The sequence below is a fragment of the Wyeomyia smithii genome, chromosome 2 (genome assembly GCF_029784165.1).
Source record: "Wyeomyia smithii strain HCP4-BCI-WySm-NY-G18 chromosome 2, ASM2978416v1, whole genome shotgun sequence".
NCBI lineage: Eukaryota > Metazoa > Arthropoda > Insecta > Diptera > Culicidae > Wyeomyia > Wyeomyia smithii.
The window spans coordinates 34,648,643-34,666,238 of record NC_073695.1 but is presented as its reverse complement, the minus strand read 5'-3'; the positions used below and the strand labels follow the sequence as shown (position 1 = coordinate 34,666,238).

General features: G+C 38.1%; 1 long non-coding RNA gene and 1 pseudogene across 1 annotated transcript; one reads left to right on the top strand and one right to left on the bottom strand.

The window, feature by feature from the left end:
- The first annotated feature begins 11,118 nt into the window (after window positions 1–11,118).
- On the top strand, window positions 11,119–12,181 carry LOC129724388 (uncharacterized). The gene is made up of 2 exons (XR_008727912.1): window positions 11,119–11,300; window positions 11,375–12,181. It is a non-coding gene; the product is annotated as an uncharacterized LOC129724388 (long non-coding RNA).
- Window positions 12,182–12,896, bottom strand: LOC129719553 (protein G12-like; annotated as a pseudogene).
- Window positions 12,897–17,596: the final 4,700 nt, after the last annotated feature.

Below are 17,596 nucleotides of genomic sequence, written 5' to 3'. Positions count from 1 at the left end.
TAATTTAAATAAGCGAATCTAAGGTTTCATCTTGGCCAGACCTGTAGGGGTAGATTTGCACCGGGAACCGTAATCGGCCAGAGCCGACAAGAGAGTGCGGTTCCTAATGCATTTTGGCTTTCATAAGACGCTTATGCAAATGGAACGGGCACCTTTCAGGATCCACTGCCCGTAGCTTTTATTCCATTCCCATCGGACAGTTCCCGGAGACGAGGTCCGTCTGTCCGACAGTTCTTCGCTTTCCGTCTGGGTGCTGATCATCGGAGGTTTTGGAAAATTAAATTTGCATAATTTCCCATCCTCGGAGGGGTGCACCACGGCTTTTGCTACAACTCAACCGTTACAACCCCCAGGGCTAAGTGGCTAACGCCAACATCAAAAGGTTTCAATAAATCTGAAAGCCTTTGGTCTTTGTGGCCTTTGCGTTTCCGGAATAAATTACGGATGCCTTTGCCGGGCGAAAATAGTTTTTGGTAACCGTATTGTGGTTAAGAATATGCAATGGAATTGACGGTCTTCCATCCTGTGTTTCGTGGGAAAAAATTTCCAACCAATAACGGTTGAAATACTTTTCATTCAAATTGGATAGTGTTTCTGTATCACATGGTCGTTTCGAAGTGATTATTCAAATTTGTTCGATCAACAAAGTTAACAAAAAGTTCCAACAAACCATCTCACTTCGTCAAATTGGCAAATCGAATTGTTCTAGTCAATAATATTAAATTCATAGAAAATCAGTGCGCAAGTTGCATCCACATTTGAACGAAAAAGTTTGTCCGCTTTCACGTGAAAAATCAAATCAACTCCTCCGTAGATCCCGCGTCGAATCGGTTTAGGTTCTCCACACATCCATGGCACATCGGTACCGACCGATATAATGGATCTGGAATTGCTTGCCTCCGAGGAAAAGTTGGACACCATCGCAGAACGCCACACCGAGGACCTTTGGCCGTCTCGCCCAGCCTGCGGTGACTGATTTCACATGCAAATTGAAATGCAACATTTACAATGGAACCCGGGGAGAAACCTTTCCTGTAAGTGGTACATGTAGCTTTCCTTGGGTACCGGTCAATTGGTGATTCCTCATAGTCTAAGCGTTCGTTCCAAAAACAGTGCCATTTATCCTAAAATGGTTTCTTTGTGGAAAACTAGCACTCGACACGCTGATTTTAAGTGGTTGTGTGAATTCTATTCCAACGTTGCTGACGGGACGATTGACGGTTTGCTTGTCCTGTTGCGATGTTTTGCGGGTGCCGCAAAAGTTGCTCTGGGACTTTGTGGTCAGTCTGGACAGGAGTAGTCCATTTGAAGGATATGCATGCTAAGCATTTTTTTTCTTCTGTGTAATAGATAGCGTGCTGTGCCAAGCTCATCCTTTCGATGAAGAAAATTTTAAATGTTTTTGATGATACAATAGAATTAGTTTTCGAAGGTAGGTAACGTTAATAGAATGAATTTTATTCACAGACATTTCGATGAATTGAAAAATCGTTCGATATTGGCATACACAAACTGTTGTTAACTGAAATCAGAAAGAATTAGCTCTTTATATATTCCTGAAGCGTATTAGGTTCACTTTTGCAAATACATCTCAAATACAAATACCCTTCGTAATGACGCAACTTTAGTGTCGGGCAATTGGTGATTTCTCAAAATCTGAGTATTCGTTCCTAAGTACTTGAAATTCTTCTAACGAAGATGTACTTCAAGCCACCTTCTTCTTCAGTTAAACCTGACAGTATTCCAACTTTTATTTTAAAACGATGCGTTATGGCGCTCCGTGTTAAGAATGGTTTTTAATCAATCGGTATCAAGCGGTGTGTCATGGTGGTTGGAAAAAGTTGGCTCTGTTTCCAATTTATAAAAGGGTAACCGATATGATGTAGTGAGGTACAGGAAAATACTTTTCTATCAACTGGATCAAAATTATTTGAGATTCAGATCGGAAATGTCATGCTTCGTGAATTCAAATCAAGTATTTTGACGGTCTAGCATGGCTTTTTCCCTGCTAGATCGACGCGTTGCATAAAAACATGCAAATAGATACCATCTATACAGATCTGAAAGCAGCATTTGATCGTGTTGATATCAACATTCTGTTTGCTAAAAACTAAAATCTTGGTGCATAACATCATTTCACCAAATGTCTGAAATCATACCTCATAGCGCACTCTGTACATTAAATTAGGCAACACTGAGTCGGATAGTTTTGGGTGTTCCTCAAGGAAACAACCTTGAACCACTGCTTTGTAACCTTATTTCAACGTCATTCCTATCGGCCATAATCTCATTTATGGTGAAGAGAGAATTACAACGATATCTTGATGACGTCTCTGATTGGTGTAACCGGATTGAAACAAAACATGTCAAATTCTTACATTAAGTTTTGAGATTACTTGTATGGCGTGATCCTGCACAATTACCACCTTATGTCAATCGATATCATTTAATTGGCAGTGACACAATTGCAAAAAAAAAGAAAATGTTTTCAAGGCCGTGTTCGTGGGGAATACCTGAATTGGTAATATTGACGTTTTAAACTCGAAATAAACGGGAATGTGCACCTCTTATTTCATCGTACTAAATGTGGTCAAAATGAGCTCATTATGGTGACTCTTGCTACGTGACCAGCCCACTGCAACCTACCGTATTTTAACAACAGATTAGTAATATCCCGTATTGGTTTACTTGGTACACCTCGTGGTTCATGCGCCTGCGGCACATATCAGTCTCCTATTTGCCGTCAAATATGAAATACACAATCCTACGCTCCAATACTTCAAGGGCTCGCCGGTCAGCCTCCTTCATCGGTCGACACTAATGGCCGTAGTGTACCAACGGGAGAACAGCGTCCTGTAGGGTACAAATTTTACCATGCTTTTTTTTTGAAGGGGATGTTTTGTGATGAATTAATAATTCACTAATATTTATTTAGAATTTCTATTGTATGTTCTGGCACAAACGGTGACATAGCAACACTATTACATATACTATTTAAAATTTGTATTCATTAAGAGATAGTAACTGCTTCCGCAGTTGTTGTAAACCTGCTTGTCAAGAAAAGAAAAGGAATTTTAAATTAAACCTTAATCTAATCTTACACCTATCTTACTGACTATAAAGTGAGCTAATCGTTTTATTTGAGGATTGCAACGATTTTTGTCGAAACTTATTGATAATATTATTTGACATATATTCTAATGTTTACACATTAGTAAGCCTGTGTAGTTCATTCGTTCTAAACCAGCGAGGGCGCTTCAATATCTTTTTCAGAAGTTTATTCTGCATCCTTTGAAGCATCTTCTTTCTGGTTGTACAACAACTTGTCCAGATGGGGACTGTACATAACATTACTGGTCTAAATATTTGTTTGTAAATTAACAGTTTGAGACAAAGTCTAGAAACTCTGTTGATAAGAGGATACAAACATTTTATATATTTATTGGACTTCGTTTGGATATTCTCAATGTGCTCCTTGAAGGTACGATTTATGTCATAAATAAGCCCTAAATATTTAACTTGTTCAGACCAATTTAAGATTGCCTGCTGCATATGACACGAAAGCTCTTTCCTTTTACGGAAATGCTTGTATCGTCACTAAACAGATATTTCTCACATCCTGGTGGTAAACAGAAAGATCAGGAGTAAAAATATTATAAAAAACTGGGCTCAAGATACTTCCTTGAGGTACACCAGCTCTAACAGGCAATCTATCAGATTTACCATTTAAGTAGTTAACCTGGAGAGTTTGGTCAGTCAAGTAACTTTGAATCATTTTCGTGATGTAAAGAAGAAAACGGAAATTGTACATTTTAGCTTTCAAATCTTTATGCCAAACACTGTCGAATGCTTTTTCTATGTCTAGAAGGAATAACCTTCAGATTTATTAGTACCGTAAACTGGGGTGGCCATGATCACTTTTTTGAATATATCTTAAATATTTTAAGAATATACAGGACGCAAATTTATTTGATATTTTTAAAATGAGTACTGGGCTGCACTGAGCAAGATCCAATCGTTATTTTAAAAGCACAGCAACAATTCTGCTGTTTGTAAATATTCCCTAAAATTTTTTGATCAATCATTATTCCGGGGTGACTTTGATCACTTCATTATATTGATTAATTTGGAGTTAAACTTTGTTACTTCGACATATTTGAACAATCCAAAATGGCCTGAATGAGTTTATAAATATGAGAAGAAATTTGGGGGCTATTCACATTCCACGTCGACAGTTTCTGTGGACGAATATCCAGGATTCATACAAAGTTTTTAGAATATGTATGGACGATTGTCCATGGTGCGAGAAGGGGGTCTAAAATCACCAAAAACTATGGGTCATTCCATACGAAGTCTACATGCCTTTTTGACACGACCATCATGGATTTGGCTCAAAGCTGGGGGAATTATTCATCTAGGTTCACTACGAAAAAATCCCAATTTTGGTGTCGATTGGAATACCCCCCGCTCTGTGGGACCCCCCTCTTTGTGACAAAGTCAGGCAATTTTTGTTCAAAATTTCGTTTTTCTTTTCCTTACAATTCATAGATTCAGGACGTCCGCAAAATACTGACAGATGATTTTTAAAGGAAATAAACCAAAGTATCCGAGTGGAAATTGGGTACTTGGAACGTCCGATCTCTCAATGAACCGGCGCGGGCTGGCTTGCTTGCTCGAGAACTACAGCGGCAGGGAGTCGAAATCGCAGCGATTCAGGAGGTTCGGTGGCCAAATTCCGGAGAAAGGGAATTCCGTGCAGTAGACCCTATTGCACGCACTTCTTTCAAGTACCACATCTACTACAGTGGCGGAAAAGCAGCGGAACGGGGCGTCGGTTTCGTAGTGCTGGGAAATCAGAAAACAAGAGTCATCCGATGGAGGCATGTAGATGACCGTATATGCGTGTTGAGGAACTACAGTTTAATCAACACTTACGCACCGACAAACGACAAATCCGATGAAGTCAAAGATGAGTTCTATGACAAGCTTGAGCGAATCTATGACGAGTGCCCAAAACACGACGTAAAAGTCGTCATCGGAGACGCAAACGCACAGGTTGGGAGGGAGGAATTCTTCGTCCGGTCATTGGAAGACATAGCCTCCACTCGTCAACCAATGAAAACGGCCTGAGGCTGATAAACTTTGCTGCGGCCAGAGGAATGGCCATATGTAGCTCCTATTTTCCACGTTTGAATATTCGGGAACACACCTGGAGGCATCCAAATGGAGAAGCCTGCTCCCAGATCGATCACGTACTGATTGACGGTCGGCATTTTTCGGATGTTACTGATGTTAGGTCTTTTCGGGGACCAAACATTGACTCTGACTATTATCTCGTCGTTTGTAAGATCCGCGCACGGTTGTCGAACGTGCTGAAATCTCGCACAGAGAGGACGACGCGTTTCAACATTCATCGGTTGAAAGCTGATGGCGTGGCAGCAGAATACGCCAAAGAGCTGGATCAACGGATCGCTGAACAGCAGGAGGAAGGAGTAGAAGACATAAATGGGCTGTGGAGCAGTATTCACGGGGCCATCGAAACGACTGCGAGAGAGGTGGTAGGTACGACGCGTGGAAGACAGCCTAACGGCTGGTTCGATGCTGAGTGTAAGTTCCGGGTAAGTTCCGGGAGTACAACTTATCGACTCACCATCTGTTTGTGGACTTCAGGGCGGCATACGACTCAGTGAAAAGAAACGAGCTGTGGCAGATCATGCTGGAACACGGTTTCCCTACGAAACTAATAAAGCTGAGTCGTATGACACTGGAGGGATCCAAATCGTGCTGGCGAGACATCAGCCGCGTTCGTAACGTTGGATGGACTGAAGCAGGGGGATGCGCTCTCCAACCTACTGTTTAACATAGCTCTTGAGGGTGCAGTACGAAGAGCAAACGTCGAAAGAAACGGTACGATCATCACGAAATCTCACTTCTTGGTTTTGCGGACGACGTCGATATCATCGGTATCAACCGTAAGGCCGTGGTGGAGGCCTTCGTACCTTTTACGAGAGAAGCAGCGAGATTGGGACTTGTCATTAACTCTGCCAAAACGAAGTACATGGTAGTTGACAGAGAGCGAGAAAGTCCCCGTGGTGTTGGTGCTGAGGTGGAGATAGACGGGGAACGATTAGAAGTAGTTGACGAACTCGATTATCTTGGTACGCTTGTGACATGTGACAACGATATGAGCCGTGAAGTGAAACGACGAGTTGCAGCTGCGAACAGGGCTTTCTACGGACTGCGTAACCAGCTAAGGTCCCGTAGTTTGCAAACTAGCACAAAACTAGCGCTGTACAGGACTCTGATACTCCCGGTGGCCCTTTACGGACATGAAGCATAGACGCTGAAGGAAGCTGATCGACGAGTGCTCGGAGTTTTTGAGCGTAAAGTTCTGCGATCGATACTTGGCGGTAAATTGGAAGGTGGAGTGTGGCGCTGACGCATGAATCACGTGTTGTACCAGGTATACAAACATGCTGATATAGTGAAGGTAATACACCGGGGCAGGCTTCAGTGGGCTGGACACGTAGCCAGGATGCCTGACGAGAGAGCCGCCAAAACTATCTTCAGTAGAGAACCAGGAAGAGGCCGTCGACTCCGTGGTAGGCCTCGCACGCGGTGGATGTGCGCGGTGGAAGAAGATACACGATCTGCTGGTGTACGGGGAGACTGGAGAACGGCTGCCCAAGACAGAAGACGCTGGACATCTCTAATTCGTTCGGCCCTAGACCGGTGAACGGTCCGTTAGCCAAAAAAGTGAAGTAAAGTAAGGTTACAATCTAGGGTAAGAATTTTATTAGGCAATTAGAATTAATATTCAGCATACAAATTAGATTTAGGAATAGTATTTACTTAGTAGTATTAATAACATATGTTGAACATTATTTGGCTTTAATATAATACGCCCTATTTAATGTAATATAATTTTAATAACTTTTACGCACGGCATGTGCAAATTGCTCAACCACTCTTATCTTAACTTATTGATCGCTTTTCTTCCGTCTTCTGACACTATTGACGTTTGTGCCTTGGATGGGTTGTCAGAAATATCATCCTGTTCAGTATGTGAGGCGCGTCGACCAGGGGGTCGTCACAGTTTCAGTTTTAATTTTTTTTTAAATTGTCATTTTTGATTTGGCTGAAACTTTGCACAGACGTTTCTATAGGCAAAAGATGCCATTTTGTGCTATTGGTTCAATTTTTTTTAAGACATGATTCATTTTTGAGAGGCTATTGAAAAATGCTATTTTGGGAAGGTATTGATGATAACGAATATTTTTAGGGCCAAAACGGCCTCGTTTGATCGGTGTGACGTCTTCGGCAAAGTTGTAGATAACAATTTTGTCTTTCCAATAAAATCATACACTCTAAAAAAAATTTTTTTTTTTTTGAAAAAAAGTTAAATGAAAAATTAAAAATGAATTATTTAAAAACGCCAATTTTTAAATAAATTCAATTTTTAATATAAAAACTTCAAAAGATACCTATACAATGCAATCGTTACGATTATGGAGAAATCAAGAAAAAAAGCTGTGATATTTTGAAAAAAAAATTATATATTTGTTCACAGTATAGATTTTTTATGGAAAGACAAAAGCATTTTTAACAACTTTGCTAAAGGAACTATGCCAATCAAATAAACCGTTTTGAATGTAAAAATATTTTTAATTCCCCATAGTGAGCTCTATTGGAAATTAAAAATATTTCTACAACCAAAACAGTTTGAATGGTTGGCATAGTGTGTTGTGCAAAGTTGTAGATAATAGTTTTGTCTATCCAAAAAAATCTGCGCCTCGAAAAAAAATTTAAAAAAAAATATTACTTTTCTCAGAAAATCATAACTTTTTTTTCTTGATTTCTCCATGACCGGACCGGTCGCAGTGTTTAGGTATTCTTTTGTAGTTTTTATGAAAAAATATTGGATTTTTTAGAAAAGAGCTTCTTTTGATAATTATTTTTTAATTTTTCTTTTTACTTTTTATCAGAAAAAAAAATTTCAGAGCGTATAACTTTTTCGGAAAGACAAAATTATTATCTATAACTTTGCCGATGACGTCACACCAATCAAACAAACCGTTTTTTTATTGTGGAATTGCTCTAATAACTTGCCGATTGGCCACATATCTCAGTAGCTACTATCACAGCAAACGTTTCGAAATATTGGTTAAGTCCTTCTACCACGCGATAAAGTTTTGCTTTACTTTGGCAACAACACTTTCTGTGTTGGATCCCAAGCTAGATTTACTAAGTTTGAAAACATCTTTTATAGTTGGTGTTGTCAGAGTGCCTTCATTCCCCTCTCTTTCGAGGTAGCACAACGGTTGCGATCAGCACTACCGATTTTGAACAGCAAACTGCCCTGTTAGAACGCCGTAACAAAAGGGAGTAACTCGACTTTACAGAAATAATTTGAAACGATTCAAACAATCATCATGAACAGGACTTTGTTGTCTCTCAGTTGCTCAGTTGCAACATGATGTACCCCGCAACAGCAAGCAAAATAAATCGCTTTATGTTTCAAACCGCAGCACGTTACGGGTTAGAAAAAACAATGCGAGTTGTGGAATCTTTCGTTTAAAGAAGATGAGAGAGTGTGGTGAAACTTAGCAAAACGGCGGAGCCTATTTCATAGCACCCTTTGGCTATAAAACAGTGCTTCTGACCAAACTTGTTACATTCTTTTGTTGGATAATGGGACGAACGCACGGTAGCATAAGCGAAGTGGGTTGTGGCAATAGCAGCAGCTGGTTGCGCCAGTATCTGCTGGCTTCCCGGATTTGCTTTCGGCTTAAACATATCACTTGCTCGAAGTCACATATCTCAGCAGCAGCGCGAAAGCAGCAATTTTAAACATTGTCACAAAATATTGAATATACAAAAAAGTACCTCTTTCAAAAATCGATTTTTCCAAACATTGAAGATAAAATTGTGTACCTAATACAATACGTCAAAATTTGACAATGGTAAAATGGGAAACAACAAAGTTGGAATTTAAAAAAAAATTAATTGAGCTAACATGTTTTGTTTGATTTATGTAATGTCTTCGGCAAAGTTGTAGATAGTATTTTTTTCTTTCCATAAAATATATACAAAATCTCATAACATTTTTTATATGTATATTTTTTTCTGGAATGACAAAAATACTATCCACAACTTTGCTGAAGATATAAAAAATACTTCGAGAGTTTTAACTTTTTTGTTTCTAATTTAACCATCATCAAATTTTGACAAATTGTAATAAGCATTGTTATCTTAAATGTATTTTTATCAATACGTAAGTAAACGCATTTCTACACTGACTAGAGGCACCAAAATTCACAGTAATGTTTAAAGAACTTTAATATTCATATTCTCCAGTTTGGGCTCAAGGGCCACACATATGTTGACCAGTGTTTCACTCCATTACCCTACTTGAAATTGAGAAACTAATTTTATTGTTTCCTATTTATTTTATTGTTTCCATTTTTGTGCATAAAATCTATTTTGCTAGCGAAAGTTGTGGCTCATTTTAAAAAAACAGCTTTGTCCATACTTTTTTTTGCTTATTTGAATTGAGTTTTACAGCGTTTTTCATAGAATGCTTCCTAAAATCAATATAACTTTTTCATAGTGATTATATTCTACTTTTTCCAAATTTTGTATATTTTACAATGTTGTTTGCTTTAATAAAATACATAATTCAACCAAAGAAAGTTCAATTTTATCTCTTATAGTTCTTAAGTTAATAAAGATTTTTATTATAATAATGTATTCAATAGAAAGCTCCAAGAGAGTGTCCATTTATATAGGTAGATGGAAATATCGTGTCTTCGACAAAGTTATTTCTTATAAAATGTGCTACAACTTCACTGCACAAAGTAGATTTTTATATGCAAAAGATAGAAAAATTTAATTCGTTTCTTACTTTTAAGTAGATTACTCAAGAAATTGCAACTTCTATGAAATGGGGAAAAATTAATTAAATAACTTTGCTGGCTCTGAAATCTTTTTTTGAATCGAAATAATTTCGATCACGTTTTGTGAATTACTAAGTTGTGAATAGTAGATATACTTTTAAAAAATATGTATTCAGCAAATATGATTCACAAAGTTATTTATGGTGCCAAAAATCAAATTTTGATGTTATCTTCGAATCTGAGTGTTTATTGCTAATAAAAAAAAACATTTTTAAAGCCAAAACGTTTGTTTGATCGGTTTAGTATCGGCAATGTTTTATGCATTATTTTCCCTATGAACTGCAAAAATATGGTGATAGTCATTGAAGTGGTATAACAATCTTGTACTTTTTAACAGTCCAACGTTTCATTGATTACATTCTGTTTAATTTTTGTTGTTTAGCTATTATTGTTCGAAAACACATCCTCTACTAATGCGGTACGTGCAGGTTCATACGTCATACGTCCAAAAAGCAAACTTGTGTTCAATCAGTTAATTTAAATATAACTTTATATGTCATATCATATCAAACTTGCTCTACTAATGGTAATGGCGATATTCTTTCTGCCATACGAGAAATGTTTTTTATCAACGTAATTGTGACTATTATCAATCGCTTGGAATACCAATATACACTCATCATCCTAAATTAGATTTTTGTTGTCAAGAAAGTATAAAGACCACAAGATTTGAATGAAGTGAAATTTTTCAATTTTATTTGTATTGTTTGTTTATGACGAAAGCTTCAATTTACTGATGTATCTATTGGCTTTTAAATGCGGAAGTTATTAAAGTGCATATAAGCCTTCATGTAGAATTTTCCCAGCTAACCCTGAGTTCACTTTGATACAATCGAACAAATGCTGAACACCCCTAAACACTGGAACTAACACCAACGTCTCGCGTTTAGATCACTTTCGATACCAACCCGTGAACCGATACCCGCGCCATGAACCGCTTTCTCGTGCAAATGTTTTTGTTCACCCACAGATTGAGGTCATCCCGAACCGCAAGTCCTTGAAAGGTTGAATACGCGGTTCATCACGCTGGAAAGGACCAACTGGAATAACGGATGAAACATATGGATTTCCTCGCAGTACGCATGTCCTGCCGGGATACCGAGTTCATTCCGAATGGTGCTCGCCGTTAGTGTTCGTGGAATGCATACTGGATCCGGCATCGGCAGATGTTCCGGAATGAAACTGCTTTCAGTTGGGTGTTATAGTTCGTACTGCACAAAGGTTGTGTACACTGAGAGAAAAGTGGAATCGAGCGGAAAACTTGTAGCAATTTGTAATATTTTGTCACCTGGAAGCAGCGTTTGGAAGACACCAACGGCGCTCAACAACTATTTATTAATAATTGTTTGTGACTTTTTGTGACATTTTCTTATACTTACATTGATTGTTTATAATAAAATAGCTCAATTTTTAAATAGAAACAAGTGCAAACAACATGATGACACAATCCTCTACAAGGGTCCGTGGCTGCAAGTTGCAGCAGTTCGTCAATCCGAAGCAGAACTGAATGACGTGTGGTGCGTCGATTCCGGCTACCGATTCGCGCCAATATGCGAACCTGAACATATATAATGTACTGAAACGCGTAATCACGACATTGTTTCACAGGTATAACCAGGTCTTGCCTGGCCCATAAACGCACCCCTTGTTGAAGTTCGAACGACTGGCTGCTGCTGTTACATTGCTGGAATTATGTCTTTATTGGGGCACTCGGTACACGGGAATCGTTCGATGTCGCGTGTCTTATCGCAATAAACCGTGCGAAGTTGGTGGTGAAATTTATGCACAGGATGTTCGAATGGAACGCAACGTGTTGCTAAACTCGTTTCTGGTGGATTAGCTTATCAGACGCTGTACTGTGTATACTGTTGAGTGGATCGACAGTGTGACACGGCTCCCAGAGAACTGCACCTGGGGTGAGGTTTTTGGCAATGACAAATCTATTACCAGAAATGTGTTTGTGTGCTTTTGTTTATGATGCCCGAGCTGGTTAATGAATGAGTTTGCTAACAGGGTTTCTTGTGATTGCGATAAACATTTTAGGTTTTATGTTTGTTTACCTCTGAATAATGAAGCACGTGATGACCGATGACACTGCCAATAAAATATTCGTGAATGGTGGAATAATTTATTCGAACAAGTAATTTAAAAAACATCAATTGTTTCGGGTAGTGGAAAACAAAAACTGTTATTTATTTCAAAATAGATTTGAATTTCAAACAGTGCTCACGAGTATTCACATCCACTAGGAATTAACTAGTACCCCCATCCGAAAAATCCCATGACCACTTTGAAGAACTTATCCACATCGATACCATGTTCATATAGCTTCTCGAACACAGATTTGAGTTCAGAAGAATTCTGTGAATCAAATAGAATACGTTTATAAAGTAAACCAAATTTCAAGAAATTCCCAAACTTACCTCAGCCGAAGTTAGCAGGCTCTGGAACTCTGTGCTCTGAAGCTTCTTGACGAAGGCCTTAAATTCGGCACTGGTAGCCAGCTTCTCTTCAACCAAAGCTAACAGCTTCTCTTTGGGCAGGAGAGCCAACACATCATCGATCAGCTCGTCTAACCCCACGGGTGCTTACGGTGTGACGAAGAGGTTTCACCGGATTCACTCCAAGCAGGGCAGCCAATTCATTCAGTGCATCATACACACTTACACCTGCTTCTTCCAGAAAGTCTAGGATATTGCGAACTTCCTTGAGGGCAAACGCCTGATCCCAAAGGGCTGCAAACTCCGGTCCGGTGATGAATTGAACGGCCGCTTGAACTTCTTTGTCAGTTAAAAAGTAACGAATGGCAACATTGACGATATCATCGAACGGTAGCAGAGCGACGAAGTCTTCCAAATCCTCCTGCAGACTACGGCTAGTCGGTTGACTGAGGGCCACTGCAGCCACCAGTGCAAGGGAAATAATCGAAAGTAATTTCATTGTTTCAGCTTGTGTTGTCTCTTCGTAGCGAAGGTTGATAACTGTACGTATGTTATTGGCTGTGAGTTTGATTTTTATATAGTTAACTATACAGTTTGTTATCACCCGTTTTTAAAAACACTTTTACCATTGTTCCCCAGGAGCGATCTCGAGTGGGTTCCGATTCCACTCAAACTGTTTGGAATATTTCACTATCAAGTGGTGGTACTTGAAAGAATATTGTCGTTGGCTTTATTTATTAAAATAGCTTTGGAAACAAGCTTCCACTTTTGCTAACAGGTAGGTGAGTATTTGCTCCTTCAGATAATCTGCCGGAATCACGATTTTTATAAACAAAACGTGCTTGCTTCAAGAGTTTGTATTTGGTATATTTTCGAGTGAAAATTATATTAAGATTATTACTTGAAAACAAAGCTATAATCTTAAAATTGGCGTGAGTGAGGTGGAAACCACGCTTAGTATTGTTATTCTTTGATACTCATGATATGGGATTAGTCAATAAATAATATTTTACGAAATTTGTTCCTGAAATTAGAAACGCTATAAATCTGCAGAATTGTGCATTTGTTTTTCTATTTCACAACATTAAGCAAAATTTCCGAATAAATGTTGAAAACATGGAGGTTTTTTGCCTAACTAATAATTGAATTATAATAACTGCGAAAAGCCCGATCATAATTTGACGTCTATATTAAACAATTTATGAGTTAGACAAAATTAAAAAAACAGAACCTTCTTCTCGCAAAAGATCCAGATAAGAAAAAGTCAGTAAACTACGATTAATAAATTCCTAATACTATAAATGCAAAGCTGCTGAAACATTTCTCGTTTAGGTATTTTATTAAAAAGCGTAGCGTAGCATGGAGCAAACCATATATTTACTATATTTATTTATCGAGGTATTTTTTTAATTAAAGTTAGAGGTACAAATAGATAACTCAAATATTTTTCTTCATAGCCATTTCCCGTAATTTTCTCAAACAAAAAAAATCGGCAGGTCAACACTGTTCACTACAGCCTATTCCAAAACATTTTTTAGAGACGCGATGACATTACTATGTGAAATTATTGAACTGTCCTATGTACAGCTTGTTGTCAGTTAGTTTTGAGTTTCAAATGACGAAGACTGCGACCATTCTTAGATATATTGTACTCTATGAATCTTTCCGATTATCATAATTCCTTTATGACATGCCAATCATCGCTCTATTCCAATCACCGAGCTCAGCTGGATGAGACTCCATGAAAAGGTACTAGACCAACAAAGTTAGTGAATGACTCTCTTCTAGCTAGTGAGTCATCTTCTTCATTGCCTTCGATTCCAAAGTGACCAGGAACCCAATTTGAATTGACCTGATTTTTTCTAGCCAATTTTCTAAGCGATAGGATGCATTCCCACACTAGCTTAGAGTGAAAAGAAAGGAAAATTCAGGGCTTTAAGAGGTGTCTGATCAGGATGGCGAAAGTTCTTTAGAAAAAAATTCCGGTTTTCGCTAATATTCTTTGAAATATAATATATTTGGTTTTCGGTATTTTTTTTAGCATTTCACCTGAAAAGTGCAGGTTCGTTCGAAAAACGGGATCGTCGGCCTTTTAAGTATAAAAATGCCATTTTTGTGCTAGAGTGTATTCGACAAAGTATTTTTTTTTTCATTTCTCAAGGAGCAACTTTTGATGCACATAGATTTTTGATTGATCAACCTACGAGTGAAGTGAAAATTTCATTCTTTTATTATTTATGAGCATTAAGCAAGTAATTTTAAGTGGAAAAACTTCGATGAAAACACTTTGGGTCTATTTCTCGAAATTCGACCACATAAGGTGGTATTAAAACAGAAATGTTAAAAATTTTAAAAATCAAAAAAAAATATTTAACTTAACAGAGGTTCTAGACATTTTTTTATACTTGAGAAATACATCATTCTGTCGAACATACCTTTAAGCATATTTTAAACTTTTTCATTGGTTTTATGACGTTTTTGATAAAAAATGCCTTTCATGAACTAAAATTTCTTGGAAAGCTGCAAAATGATGCAAAAACAACAATCTACACTTGAAACATGGAGGTTAGTATTAGCTATTCTAAGTGGTTTCACTAGTTTCATGCAGTCACTTGGAGGCTTACACGTTAGTGAAAAAAATGTTTATGTTTATGGCACCGTTTTTTTTCCTGTATGAACTTCCTCACTGCGACCAGAATTGTTGAGCTATTATGAGATATGCCCGGGTGTCTGATGTATCCCGCACTTCTATTATTAGCAATACCGCTATTGATGAGAAGCGGTACGCTTATTATTATTATTTTTCATTAGTGCTTGTGTGTAATGTGCTACCCTTCCTTTTACACGCTTACTGTTCTCCTGTACCGAGCTTCGTTCCTCCTGCCAAATATCACCAACTATAATTCCCTGGAGAAGTTTCGTCATGCGTCCTTCTGGCCAGTTTTATTGATAAGAGGGACTTGTTTTTGTTAAGAGGAGTCACGCAAAGTTATTGTAGATTTCAGCGTAAAGGAAGGGTAACTGGTGGGGAGCCTGAGAATAAACCCATGCTATGGCACCGTTCATAATTTGGAAAACATGAAAATATTGCTTTTAACCGAAAATGGTTGGGTGTCACTAGTGTGTGTAGTTGCCAAAGTTTTTCTCAACAAAATCAGCAGCATTTTTTAACTTCTTTCAAAACTTGCATTCATAAAAGGAAATGTCAGCTCTTAGATTAGATACCCCATTTTTGATATCTTTGACCATACGGAGGTACCTCAAAAGGCCGAAGATCACGTTTTAAACCACTGTGAACCCCGCTTATTGTTGGAAAAAAGCGAATGATCGCACGGTAACATCTTTTCAAACTCATATTCGTGCATTCTATTATAGCGTATATTTACGCCTGGAATTTTGTTGGCCAGTGTCCCATGGTAAGAATTTATGTGCATTTCTCTCCCGCGGAATCATTTATTTTAGAACCGTCTGTGTGAGCCTTCCTGAATTCTGGGTCCACCTTGTTCACAACTTTTACATTGTATCTCTAATATTCTGAAGAGAGGGTCGAAGTTTATTTTCACTATTATTAGTTTACTTATTTGAAAATCTTTCAGTATTCCTAGTAGTCCTGTTAAATCTATTTCTTTTAGAATGGTCTGTCATCAAGCTTAGCTTGAGTAGTCTTTTTGGGCCACCAAACTAAAAACAACTTAGATAATCCTTGGACTGAATATTGTGTATTATTTGTATTTTATTTGTAGTCAATCATAAGTAGAGCATACTAATTATTGTCTCACTCATAAACAGCACGCAACACCTCATGTGAGGTTCTCGTTGCTACCGATATCACAAACTGGGTAATTCTCCATTCAACCTATTTCTCGTTCTTCCTCGCTATCTTCGTTACTAGCATTCGCTCCCGAGTTCATAGTTACACACGCGCGTCTACTCTTTTACTCGTGTGTACTCCCCCACTCGCGAGTACAAGCCGAAGACAATTGTTTCAAGATGCTTGCGATGGTTGCGCAGAAACAAAAAAAAAATCAAATAGAGTCACGGACTACTTCGGATGCGATTTAATTCGGCCTGTTTCGCATTAGACTGCTCCAAAAAACTTGCCTAAGTAGCCCGATACCATACACGTCCCAGTATGCGATACTTTACAGGTTCTTCCCCCACGCTCGACTGCTCGACTGTTGGTGCACGAATCAAAACCGGACAGATGTAGAAGGCTTTTTCGCTTTCGAGCACGTTTTTTGAAACACTCTTCATAAAGTGTGAGGAAAAAAATCCGAACAACTTTTGAATTGGTCTACGATATCGAAGTGTTGTACAAATCGAAAAATCATTTACCACCAAATGAAGATCCACTTTTATATAACTGGCAAAACGATCAGTCGATTCTGTCAAGTGTCGCTTAGTTGAGAAAATTGCGTTGTTGGAAGAAGACCATCGTTAATTAATTTGCAATTTTTGTGAGCGCAACAAAGAAAATTATAAAAGGTAAGTGTCCCACTATTTTATAGATCTTGGATGTAAAAAAACATGTATATACATTACTGTCAAACTCTCCGAGAATGGAAATACCTTCAAAAGAAAATCTGGTTCCGGACGAGAATGCACTCTGCAATAGAACAAACTTCGAGCGAAATTGAGGGCGGAAACGGCTGGTCAGTCGGCGAAATCATATCGTGAGCTGGGCAATAAATATCAGATTGATCCAATAACAGTGAAAAAGTATCTGCATGAAAAGGGTATAAAACTTAGAATATAAGTACCATAAAAATGACAAAGTAGTGTTCTGGCCAGACCCAGCAGTGTCACACTATGCTAATGCAACTTTGGCGGATTTGCAGCAACGCAATATCGAATTTATTCCGAAAGTATGCAATCTCCAAATTTGAAGCGAATGGTCTAGTATAAAGGTTACAGAGCAAAAAACGTCGATTTTTATTTATCTAGAAAAAAACGTCGATTGTTTGATAGAAAAATCAAGAAGGAGCCCAGAACAATTGAAACATCTGGAATTCAGGAACCTATGAGGCAAGTACCCCAGAGGATCAGGAAATCAGCGCGATGTGGAGCTGAGTTTTTCTTATGAGGTTTGCTAATGAGTTACACTACTTGAATAAACAAACAACTTTAAAAAAAAAATAGTTGCGCAAGATTTTTTTTTTGGAATTGAAAGTTCGCTCGGATTTTTTTCTTCATACGTTA